This window comes from Capra hircus, chromosome 5, assembly GCF_001704415.2.
Source record: "Capra hircus breed San Clemente chromosome 5, ASM170441v1, whole genome shotgun sequence".
Lineage (NCBI taxonomy): Eukaryota > Metazoa > Chordata > Mammalia > Artiodactyla > Bovidae > Capra > Capra hircus.
This window is the reverse complement of record NC_030812.1, coordinates 97195528-97209150: the sequence shown is the minus strand read 5'-3', so window position 1 is coordinate 97209150 and position 13623 is coordinate 97195528.

Here is a 13623-nt window from a genome sequence, read left to right as displayed (position 1 = left end):
TCAGTATCTACCAAATGTGATAGAACCCTCAGCTTTATGTCCTCAAATTAGTAAATATTCTAATTCTTTTCAAAATAGACATGTACTTCATTTAATTTTAGGCAAGTCTTAATAAAAACTTTTGGAAATTATATTTGTTCTACCAGGCTCTAACTAAAAAAGCTTACATTGTTCTCACTGCTAATGGCATAAAGCTAGAAGTACCTATATAAAGGCAGTTCGGAAAAAAATGACATGGAATATCTATTCTCTCTTCTACCTACCCCTCCTCCACCCAAGAATAGCTCACCAACCAAAAGGAAGCCTGCCTTCAAGCAGGACCACTCCTTCCAACCCCCTACTCAAGTTGGCTGCCACTTCCCTCTCTTCCTTATCTCTGACTTTTTCCCATTAGAAAGTTCTACCAAAAGTCACCAATCAGGACTTATTTCCTCCCCTTTCCTTTCCAAATTGCTGTCTGAGGAAACCAGAAACAGTGATCCCAATACCTAAATGGGATTGCTCCTTTTCTCCCATGAAGCCCAGCTGGAACCGTGTGCCTCATCAACTAGCTACATAGCTTTCCCACATTGCCAAATGTGAATACAGTCTCCATTCTGAAATAAATCCCTTATTATGCCAGGAAAAGAAACCAATCTGCCCAGTCAACCTGCAAGGGCACAGTTATCTGTAGAAAACTCCAATTATCAGGAAGCTTTCCTGTAATGTTATCTGCAACCCATCAGAAAGTCCCAGACTTATATGTGTAGCAAGGGACCTACTCATCCACACTGGTCAAGGGACCTGTTCTTTGGGATTTCCAGTTCAATATATATGGCTTTCCCTCAGATTACCCCCAGGCACACCATCATAAAATTTCACTAGGTGGCCAGAGCATTGAATGAACCTGTTTCTGCCAGTACAGGAAACATAAGAGAGGCAGGTTCCATCCCTGGGTGAGGAAGATCCCCTGGAGGCGGGCATGGCAACCTGCTCCATTATTCTTGCCTGGAGAATCCCATCGACAGAGGAGTGTGGTGGGCTACAGTTCATAGGATTGCAAAGAGTCAGATATGACTGAAGTGACTGAGCACACACACACAAATTGAACAACTATATAAACGCTACACTAGTTCTGAAATAAGTGGCAGGTGATGATATTGATGAATCTCATTCTAAAATAAAAGGACGAGCAGATAACTATTTAACATAATAGAATACTCAGCTGAAACCTAGATGTCCATCAGCAGATGAATGGATAAGAAAGCTGTGGTACATATACACAATGGAGTATTACTCAGCCATTACAAAGAATACATTTGAATCAGTTCTAATGAGATGGATGAAACTGAGCTGATTATACAGAGTGAAGTAAGCCAGAAAGAAAAACACCAATACAGTATACTAACACATATATACGAAATTTAGAAAGATGGTAATGATGACCCTGTATGCAAGACAGCAAAAGAGACACAGATGTGTAGAACAGAATTTTGGACTCTGAGGGAGAGGGAGAGGGTGGGATGATTTGGGAGAATGGCATTGAACATGTATACTGTCATGTAAGAAACGAATCACCAGTCTATGTTTGATGCAGGATACAGGATGCTTGAGGCTGGTGCATGGGGATGATCCAGAGAGATGATATGGGGTGGGAGGTGGGAGGGGCATTCATGTTTGGGAACTCATGTACACCTGTGGTGGATTCATGTCAATGTATGGCAAAACCAATACAGTATTGTAAAGTAAAATAAAGTAAAAATAAAAATTAAAAAAAAAAGAAGAAGGATGCAGATAATTTTTTTTTAATTTGGAAACACAGTACTTCTGAAATACAAGCAACAAGATAGTGAAGAGGAGAAAGGCCTGATTTAGATGATCAAATAAAGGAATTCCTCCAAAATGTATAGGAAAAAGCTAGATATAACAGGGAAAACAACACAAGGAGAATTGATTCCAGATAAAATATCAACAAATAAGATTTAGACAGAGAATGGGGAGATATAAGTGCAAGAATACTGCACAGAAAAAATACTTTGTTGAAGAACAAAATGAGAAAATAGACTCTAGTGTCAAAACTAATTGCAAAATAGAAGATTCATGACATGCAATTGAGGCTTTAAAGAGGGTATCAGACTATCTTGCTGGAGTACACAATTGCAACCAGTAGATTATCAGGGGGTAGGCAGTTAAAAATACTTTCTAGAAAAAATAAAACCCAACCAGAATCTTAAAAAAGATCCTAGAAAAGGGAAGTGGCTTGGAAGAACTCTTAGAGACATAAAATGACATGATCCATGACCCATTCTAGGAGCTATGTATTTATTCATTTCTTCTGCAGGAGACCCTGGTTCGATTCCTGGGTCAGGAAAATCCACTGGAGAAGGGATAGGCTACCCACTCCAGTATTATTGGGCTTCCCTGTGGCTCAGCTGGTAAAGAATCCATCTGCAATGTAGGAGACCTGGGTTCAATTCCTGGGTTGGGTAGATCCCCTGGAGAAGGGAAAGACAACCCACTCTAGTATTCTAGACTGGAGATTTTCATCGACTGTATAATCCATGGGGTCTCAAAGAGTTGAACATGACTGAAAGACTTTCACTCTTAGACTCTGTCCTAGAAACTCTATGATGGATTTCCTATCTATATTTGCAGTTAGTAAATACAACTTTCAAGAATTTTAATAAGAATAGAAAGCCTTAAGTTACATGTTTTCTACAACATAAAGGTTTCCCAGTTAGAGCCAGGGAATCTTGGATGATGGGTTGGGGCTTCAGTAGGTTGAGGGCCACCCTTCTGCCATTCATGTGAGCCCAAGTATGAGTTTTCTATATATCTCTCAAAGTTAAACCGAGATGATCTCTATCATAAACATGTTTTGCTACATATCAGGTGGCACTAGTGGTACAGAACCCACTTGCCAATGTAGAAAACATAAGAGACAGAGATACACAAATGAATGGTGGTGTTGCAGCCATAAAAATAACCAGAAATAATGATCAGTTTCACTATGGGCAATAGGATCATTGCCAACACACACACACACACACACGCACACACACACACACAAATACACATATATCTATACCCCATTCATGAGAAACACTGGGCTGGAAGAAGTACAAGCTGGAATCAAGATTGCTAGGAGAAATATCAATAACCTCAGATATGCAGATAACACCACCCTTATGGCGAAAGTGAAGAAGAACTAAAGAGCCTCTTGATGAAAGTGAAAGAGGAGAGTGAAAAAGTTGACTTAAAGCTCAATGTTCAGAAAACTAAGATCATGGCATCCAGTCCCATTAGTTCAGTTCAGTCACTCAGTCGAGTCTGACTCTGCGACTCCATGAATTGCAGCACGCCAGGCCTCCTTGTCCATCAACAACTCCTGAAGTTCACTCAAACTCATGTCCATCGAGTCGGTGATGCCATCCAGCCATCTCATCCTCTGATATCCCCTTCTCCTCCTGCCCCCAATCCCCTCCAGCATCAGAGTCTTTTCCAATGAGTCAACTCTTTGCATGAGGTGGCCAAAGTACTGGAGTTTCTGCTTTATCATTAGTCCTTCCAATGAACACCCAGGACTGATCTCCTTTAGAATGGACTGGTTGGATCTCCTTGCAGCCCAAGGGACTCTCAAGAGTCTACTCCAACACCACAGTTCAAAAGCATCAATTCTTCAGCTCTCAGCTCTCTTCACGGTCCAACCTTCACATCCATATATGACCACTGGAAAAACCATAGCCTTGACTAGACAGACCTTTGTTGGCAAAGTAATGTTACTGCTTTTCAATATGCTATCTAGGTTGGTCATAACTTTCCTCCCAAGGAGTAAGCATCTTTTAATTTCATGGCTGCAATCACCATCTGCAGTGATTTTTGGAGCCCCCCAGAATAAATTCTGACACTGTTTCCACTGTTTCCCCATCTATTTCCCATGAAGTGATGGGTCCAAATGCCATGATCTTCGTTTTCTGAATGTTGAGCTTTAAGCCAACTTTTTCACTCTCCTCTTTCACTTTCATCAAGAGGCTTTTTGTTCCTCTTCACTTTCTACCATAAAGGTGGTGTCATCTGCATATCTGAGGTTATTGATATTACTTCATGGCAAATAGATGGGGAAACAGTGGAAACAGTGGCTGACTTTTTTTTGGGGGGGCTCCAAAATCACTAGAGATGGTGACTGCAGCCATGAAATTAAAAGACGCTTACTCCTTGGAAGAAAAGTTATGACCAACCTAGATAGCATATTGAAAAGCAGAGACATTACTTTGCCAACAAAGGTCCGTCTAGTCAAGGCTATGGTTTTTCCAGTGGTCATATATGGATGTGAGAGTTGGACTGTGAAGAAAGCTGAGCGCTGAAGAATTGATGCTTTTGAACTGTGGTGTTGGAGAAGACTCTTGAGAGTCCCTTGGGCTGCAAGAAGATCCAACCAATCCATCCTTAAGGAGATCAGTCCTGGGTGTTTGTTGGAAGGACTGATATTGAAGCTGAAACTCCAATACTTTGGCCACCTGATGCAAAGAGCTGACTCATTGGAAAAGACTCTGATGCTGGGAAAGATTCAGGGAAGGAGGAGAAGGGGATGACAGAGGATGAGATGGTTGGATGGCATCACTGACTCAATGGACATGAGTTTGGGTAAACTCCGGGAGTTGGTGATGGACACGGAGGCCTGCGTGCTGCAGTTCATGGGGTCACAAAGAGTTGGACACGACTGAGCGACTGAACTGAATTGAACTCAGTATACCCCACACATATGAACCACACTTTGGTAGGACAGAGAAACAGACCACTAAACAGACTGAAAATCACATGATGACAGAACAAGTCTAATATCTGCTTTGATTGTTTGGCTATCCTTCCTTCAAATCTTTGCCCAAGTCACATCCTTTACCTTTAAGAAATGACACACTGATAACACCTAGCCTCTCAATCCTGTTGGGCTAAGTCCCAACTCTAAACGTGTCTATACAATGACAAGTTCTGCCTAATGTGAAACAAAAGATAACATTGTTCTGGTCCCCTTTATAAAGGAAGCTGCCTGGTTTCTCCTAGACCAGAACTGAGAACATTCCATAGCTTCCTCCAAGATGCTGCTGATCCTGCTCTCAGTGACCTTGCTGGCTCTGAGCTCAGCTCAAAGCCTGCTTGATGGTAAGAGAAAGAAAGAGGAGAGTGCTGAGACTCTGCTTGGGGCTTGAGGGATGACACTGCAGTGAGGAATATGGTAAGATAGGACAAAAATGAAAGATGAGGTACAGAGTTCTTAAGACAAGGATAAAGCCCTTCACACCCTCATTGACACCAAGGCCTCTACTTTATTTAAAGTGCAATTCCAACCCAATCCAGAATTTTAACCAGAGGAATGACAAGGTAAGTTTTTCACAAAGTCTCTCTATATGTCATGAAGGATGCATTGCAAAAAAGGAAAGGCTGGAACAGAGATGTTTCTTCATGAAGATGTTATGGTAATCAAAGTAGGCAGTAGATGAGGGTGACCTTGCTAGGAGGTGCCAGATGGGCGGAGGAGGTGAAGCCCATTCAGAGCTATTTCGGAGACAAGAACTAGGATAATCTCTCTCTCTCTCTCTCTCTCTCTCTCTCTCTCTCTCTCTCTCTCTCTCTCTCTCCATGTAGATATAGGGATTCCAGGAACCAGTTGTCTCATTTTACCCCCATCCACATTTAATATTTCAGTGTATTGTGCCCAATATGGGCAAGCTTGTATACACTTGTTTACTGCTGGTTGCCCCACCTTTAGAAATATAAGTAAAGGATTTCATGAATGAATATCTTAGAATTCTCATAAGATATAAGTCAATACAAGTAAAGGATTTCATGAATTGAGAGGGCAGAAGTCCACTAAAATATGACATTGAAATAGCCCAGCACTTCATCTAAATTAGCATTACGGTTTGAGGGATCCTAAGCTTCCCTCGCAGCTCAGTCAGTAAAAAGTCTGCCTGCAAAGCAGGAGACCCAGGTTCAGTTCCTGGCTCAGGAATATTCCCCTGGAGAAGAAAATGGCAACCCTTTCCAGTATTCCTGCCTGGAAAATCCCAAGGACAGAGGAGCCTGGCAGGCTATAGTCTATAGGGTTGCAAGAGTCAGACACGACAGAGCAACTAAGCTACACACACATAGAGAGGACAAAACTGCCTTTTCTCTTTGAGTTTGTGATTGATCCTCAGCACAGGAGCAACCCTGCCATCGCTTCATGTCTTCCTCCCTTTGCAAAAGCATCACAGACAGTGACTGACAAGCTAACTTCAGGGATATAGAGATGTAGTTGAAGAGTCCCATTCCCTGTACAATAGCTGTGAGCCCTGAACTTACTTTACACTTCATCTTCTGCTTCTTTCCCTAGAAGGCATCAGTGAAGACTTCCTTACCCTATATATGGCAAGACTTAATTAATTCTCATTCAACTGTTTTTTTTTTTTTCCATTAGCCACTTTTCACTTTTCCAGTGTCCTACTATCATCTTTGTCTTGTCAAGAACGGATTAATGCTAGAAATCCTTCCCAGGTGGCTCAGAGATCAAGAATCTAGCTGCAACACAGGAGACAAGGGTTCAATCCCTTGGTTGGGAAGATTCTTTGGAGAAAGAACTGGCAACCCACTCCATTGTTCTTGCCTGGGAAATTCCATGGACAGAAGAACCTAGCAGCCTACAGTCTAAAAAGAGCCTACAGTCACAAAAGAGTCAGATACTATTAAACAACAATAGCAATTAGCTTGGATGACACAGGAGAATTCTGCCTATGTACCCTCAGACCAGAAATGACTGTTGAATACCAACCACTCAACTTGTTCCTTCTTCCCTAATATTCCTCTCTCTAAATATATGGTTTAAGAAGAAATGTAAAGAAATGGAGTCTGGGTCCCTTTGTCCCTATAATTAATTTTGCTCACTGTTATTTAGTCACTCTTAGGCAAACTATTATTTGTGTTTCTCTCTGTCTTTATTGTTACTCATCAGGTCTTAGGAGAGGCGAATTCCACATATGCATTCAACTGGCCAGACTTGAAGTCACAGATGTCAGTTTACATCACTGACCCAAAATATAACTGGCAACATAACTGACATCAATAATCCATTTGCTTTCTTTTGTCTTTCGAAGCATCTTCTGAGAATTCTAAGATATCCAATAACTTCATTTTTGCCAAATTGAGGACACCTGTTTGTCTCAAGAACACAGAATTACTATTCAATATCACTAGTATGTGGGTGAATAGGAACCCTGCAAAATGAAGCTAAGGGTAAGAGGGAAATTTGTAGTTGACAAGCAGGTCCTAGGAGAAAGGGAAAGTCTAATAAGGTGACCAGAGATCAAAATAAGAGGGTGCCTTCCATCACTAAGTTCTTCTACTCCTGTGCTGTATCCTACAGATGCAGAGGACCCAGAACAGGGCTCCCCTGAGCACTTTCAGGGACTTCCTGAGGAACCTGAAACACCACCACCTGGAGCCCCTCCTAATGGTGAAAACCTAGAAGGTGAATCTCAGCTAAGTCCACCCCCACAAGATGGTGAACCTCAGCAAGGACCCCCCAGACAAGGTGATGGACCTCGGCAGAGGCCACATCCACAAGGTGATGGACCTTGGCAGAGACTACGTCCACAAGGTGATGTGCCTCAGCAGAGACCACGTCCACGAGATGGTGAACCTCCGCAGAGACCACCCCCACAAAAGCAACATTGTCATCACTATCCTCCCCTATCTTCTCCTGAAAGACATCACAGACCACCACCCCCAAGACGTGGACCACACAGATCTCCCCAAGGCCCACCAACCCAGTAATCTGGAGTTCAATGACAGGTATGAGTCAAGCTCACTTTCCATAAAGGTCCTAACTGCTACAAGTTTCACACTTTATTATGTCATTGAATCAACTGAAAATATGTGGAAATTGCCTACTTCTGGATTCCAGTCTAAATATTTCTGTTCAGATATTCTGGAATAAAGTAGCAAGACCTTGTATTTATTACATGCTATCCAAGGTGATTCTGATTTTAAGAAATATGGACCATAGATTGTCTTTTCCCCAATGACTACCTGTCATAAAGTGGGTTGGTGGTGAGAAAGTAGAGCTGTGTTCTCCCTTGTCCTCTCCCCTCCTCCTCCTCAGGCTCAATGACTTCCCTTCTCAAGTTTTTACCTGCCAGGCCTCCCAGGTCCCATGTGCCTGATAAATGATACTTTAATTTTTATGCCTGTAATGTTACCCAGTTTTTAAAATATTGACTTTTGATTTAATATATGCTCAAAGTAAGAAAAAAGCAGCTTTTCCATTTTCTTAGGTTGCAGGAAACTTTGTAGTTGAAGTTTAACACGTTGTGTATCCCTAAATTAACATTAATCACTATGCTAATGAGTATGTAAACCATTTTTTGGATCGATGCATTTTGTATCTCCTTCCATTCATTAAATGCATAACAGCCAAAAAAAGAAAAAGAAAACAAGAGAAAAGTATGAGGCTAATTCTTAATGGCATATTACATCCTACCTTCCCACTTCCTTCCCCAAGGCCACCACAATTAGCTCCTTTGAACATCCCCTTGGGAATATTTAGACTTCCCAAGTAGCTCAAATGATAAAGAATCTGCCTGCAATTTGGGAGACCTGGGTTTGATCCCTGAATCAGGAAGATCCCCTGGAGAAGGGCATAGCAACCCACTCCAGTATTCTTGGCTGAAGAATTCCATGGACAGTGGAGCCAGGTGGGCTACAGTCCATGGGGTTGCAAAGAGTCAGACACAACTGAGTGACTAACACACACACACACACACACACACACAAACATATGTTATCTTTTTATTTGCATGCCATGATTTCTTTAACTAAAGCTCTATCAATAGACATTTAGGTTGGCCTCGCAGTAACCATCTTTGTAACTATAATTTATGTTTGAACATTATAAGTAGCACCCTAGAGATAAACAACCTAAGAAAAAACTTTCTTCATCTTGCAAGCAACAATTTAGAACTCACTGTCTGTTACATGCATACTAATCATAAAAAAGAACATTAGAAGATTACAGGACACGGAGGAAAAAGAGAAAGTGAGAAGTTGGGCTCTCATCAGCTTCCTTTCAGTTGCCAGCAGGGCTATGAACTCAGTTTCCAATACTCTCTGAACTTCCCTTTTTTTTTTTTTGTTTCAGAAAATATGAAGATATGTGTCCTTCAGAAAGCCATGGAAGAAGGCAGTCTATCTTCCATTTACCAATAAAACAATCAGCATCTAATTTCTAAGTGTCATGTCTCATTCTGGGTGTTTGTGAGTCTGAAATTTGAGGGCCGTGAACCCAGCATAGGAGCATCCAAGACCCGTTCTCATCGATGGGGCCGGATGGCTTCCTCTGGGGCCACCGCCTAGGAAATATTTTCCCTTAGTTCTTTGCTTGAGGACAAGAATGTGTATCTCCTTTCAACCTGCTTTTACCTCCTCCTTCCCTCTAGAACCGTTACTCATAAGCCAGATACCTGTTCCTCTCCCTCCATGGTTTCTACGGCATTAAGGCCATATTTTAATTTTTTACACTTTTAACTAAGACCCTAGTAATGTTAGGGAAATAAGGAAAATATTGCAAATGTAAGAAGTTGCACAGGATGGAAATTCTTAAAGTTTCCAAAATAACTGATGCTATTGCTAGGGAAATGAGTGGTTCTAGGTCCTTACTCTCTGCTATACCCCACCTCCATATTTTTTTAAACATTTCTCAGTTTTTTCCCTCCTTAGATCTCCGGCCTTTCTTTAACAAAACCTGAGTATATTTCATGAAGGAAGTGGTATGCTCCAAAGGAATTTGGAGTTCTTCAGACTTGAGTTTAAATCCTATCTCTTTATGTTAGCTCTGGACTCTTAGCAAGCTGCTTCAGGCTTCAGAGCCTTTGTTTACTCATCTATACAGTGTGGATAATTATAATATCTACCCCAGAGGATGAATATAGTGAGTTAACATACATTAAAAAAACCATTTACATCAACAAGTTAACGTTTTGGGGAGAAAGAAGATGTACTTCTCTAGATTAAAAATGAAACAACTGAATGTGGGAAGGAGCCAGGTTTTAAGGAGCCAAAAGCTTATATAATTTAGATTGTTCTCTGTAAGGTAAACAGTTGTTGTACAGTTGCTAAGCTGTATCTTACTCTATGAGACCCCATGGACTGTAGCACACCAGGCTTCTCTGTCCTCCTCTATCTCCCAGAGTTTGCTCTAACTGATGTCCGTTGAGCCAGTCATGTGAACCATTTCATCTTCTGTTGCCCCCTTCTCCTTTTGCCCTCAATCTTTTCCAGCATCAGGATCTTTACCAAGGTATTGGCTCTTCTCAGTGGGTGGACAAAGTATTGGATCTTCAGCTTCAGTATCAGTCCTTCCAATGAATATTCAGGGTTGATTTCCTTTAAGATCCACTGGTTGATCTCCTTGCTGTCCAAGGGACTCTCAGGAGTCTTCTCCAGCACCACAGTTTGAGCATCAGTTCTCTGATGCTCAGCATTCTTTATAGACCAACTCTCATATCAATACATGATTAGTACAGTGAACAGGAAACCAGTACAAAATGATGAATACAAAATGCCCAGGCTTCTCCCAGGGCACTGAAAGAGGCCTGTGAAATAGGGGACCCCAAATTTAAAGTTACATCAGCTTTGTAGAAAATGTAAATCTGACCAAATATAACACATAAACGTTGTTCAAGTCCTCATATAAATAAACCAGTATTTGTTGTACAAAAATGCAAATTTTTCATACAGCCAGGATATTGTGAGTATAGACTAGGTTTAGCTAGAAAACAAAGAAATTTAGTGAAAATTTAAGAAAAATCCAAACTTTTTCTTTCCCTTAACATAAAGTTGTTTCCATCTAGATTAGTTTACTAAAAAGACAAATGGAATTCCTATAATGTTAAGAGGTTCATTTTAACAGTTCTCAGAACTGTTAAGTGGTAGGTTTGAAATTATGAAACTTTGCTGTAGGAAGCTATATTTGTTAATTGTTAAACAGAAAACAGGGCTAGTACACTTAAAGTTATTATTCCTATGTTTGAAAAATATGTTAATTACTCATCAATCTTGTGAAAATTACCCAACTGATTATGAACTCACAGTCATGTTTTATTTGATGCAACCAGTAAAAAAGCACAGTGCAGATTCTTCTCCTAAAATTATGAACATAGCTAACAGTTGTTTGCCTAGAAAAATAACTTAAAAGTGCAAAAAGACAAAACAAACAAAAAACAATGGAGCAGCAAAGGCTGATTTATACAAGTTCTTTTAATCTATCAAGGAATTTGTCCTTTTAACCTAATGATATTGGAACATTGGATATTGGAATGCTATCAGAATGTTAAGCCAGGAAGTTACAGGATCAGACTAGACATTAAAAAGATCATTAAGTTTTTAATTTAAATTTGCTACATTGGACACCCATATTTATTTATGTTTTTACCAATGCCCAAATAAAACTATAATAATGAAATTTTAAAGTAATTAATGGCCAAGAATAAGAAGAATGTGAGAGAAGATGACAGCAACAAAAAAGATGAACAAAATTCTGAAATTGGAATGACTAGATGAAAGTTGACATGGAAGTCAGAAGAGCAGTGCAAATCAAACTACTTCAGAACACCTGAGATATTGCCTCTTTTACAATATTGCATTTCCCTCTCCAGTTCATGTTTATCCACATTTAGTGAAGAACTTGTATTTCGAGTTGTTTGGTCCTAGAAATTTTGATTCGTTCTTGTAAGAAAAGTTGTTCTCTCTTTCATTCTCTGTCCACTGAATCTCCTACTAATTTTGATACTTACAAAGTACATGGTGTGGGAAAGCCACTCTATCAGATTATGCCTTTATTCTTTCATCTGAAACATGAACATGATGCCAAAAATCAAAGGGCTCTTGTGAAAGTTTCAGCTACATATATGAAGCACTTATGGATCTGCTGGACACAAAGGAATGATCAATAGACATGTAGCTATACAGCTGTTCATGTAAAGACGCCTAATATGGGAAAAGGTTAACTTGTCAACCTGCATTTCTGATGCTGTTGCAAAGGGAGGAATGCATGAAGGGATGGCAGGGTTGCTCCTGTGCTGAAAATTAACCACAAACTCAAAAGAGAAAAGGTCCTTTTGTCCTCCCTAGGATCCCTCAAACCCTAGTGCTTAAGTGCTGGAGCAGTTCAGTGTCATATTTTTCAGTGTCCTTCTGCCCTCTTTCTTCAAGAAATATTTTACTTATATTAACATACTTTCTCAGGGTAGTGGGACCAGAAGTAAATACATGGATACAATCTGGCCTATATTCGGCAGAGCACATAGAAATATTAAAGGTAGGTGGGAGTAAAATAAAACAAATGGGCCCTGGACTATGTATATCTCCATGTAGAGAGAGGGGGGTTTATTATTGTAGTCTCTGTCTCTGAATTACCCCTGAGTGGCCATCCAGCCATTGGTATCCCCTAACAGGCCACTAGTTTCACTGAGTTAGACAAGGCTGTGGTCCATGTGATTAGATTAACTAGTTTTTCATGATTATGGTTTCAGTGTGTCTGCCCTCTGATGCCCTCTCGAAACACCTATCGGCTTACTTGGGTTTCTCTTACCTTGGACATGGGGTATTTCTTCACAGCTGCTCCAGCGAAGTGCAGCTGCTGCTCCTTACCTTGGAGCTTCCAGATGTTCAAGCTGGTTTTATTTTTTTTTTAATTTTTTATTTTTTTTAAATTTTAAAATCTTTAATTCTTACATGCGTTCCCAAACATGAACCCCCCTCCCACCTCCCTCCCCACAACATCTCTCTGGGTCATCCCCATGCACCAGCCCCAAGCAAGCTGCACCCAAAGGCACAGGAACCAGGGATCAAATTGCCAACATTAGCTGGATCATGGAAAAAGAAAGATAGTTGCAGAAAATCATCTGTTTCTGCTTTATTGACTATGTCAAAGCCTTTGACTGCGTGGATCACAATAAACTATGGAAAATTCTGAAAGAGATAGGAATGCCAGAACACCTGACTTGCTCTTGAGAAACCTATATGCAGGTCAGGAAGCAACAGTTAGAACTGGACATGGATCAACAGACTGGTTCCAAATAGGAGAAGGAGTATGCCAAGGCTATATATTGTCACTCTGCTTATTTAACTTATATGCAGAGTACATCATGAGAAACACTGGACTGGAAGAAACACAAGCTGGAATCAAGATTGCCGGGAGAAATATCAATAACCTCAGATATGCAGATGACATCACCCTTATGGCAGAAAGTGAAGAGGAACTAAAAAGCCTCTTGATGAAAGTGAAAGAGGAAAGTGAAAAGGTTGGCTTAAAGCTCAACATTCAGAAAACTAAGATCATGGCATCTGGACCCATCACTTCATGGGAAATAGATGGAGAAACAGTGGAAACAGTGTCAGACTTTGGTTTTTTTTGGCGGGGGAGGGGGCTCCAAAATCACTGCAGATGGTGATTTCAGCCATGAAATTAAAAGACACTTACTCCTTGGAAGGAAAGTTATGACCAACCTAGATAGCATATTCAAAAGCAGTGACATTACTTTGCCAACAAAAGTCCATCTAGTCAAGGCTATGGTTTTCCCAGTAGTCATGTATGGATGTGAGAGTTGGACT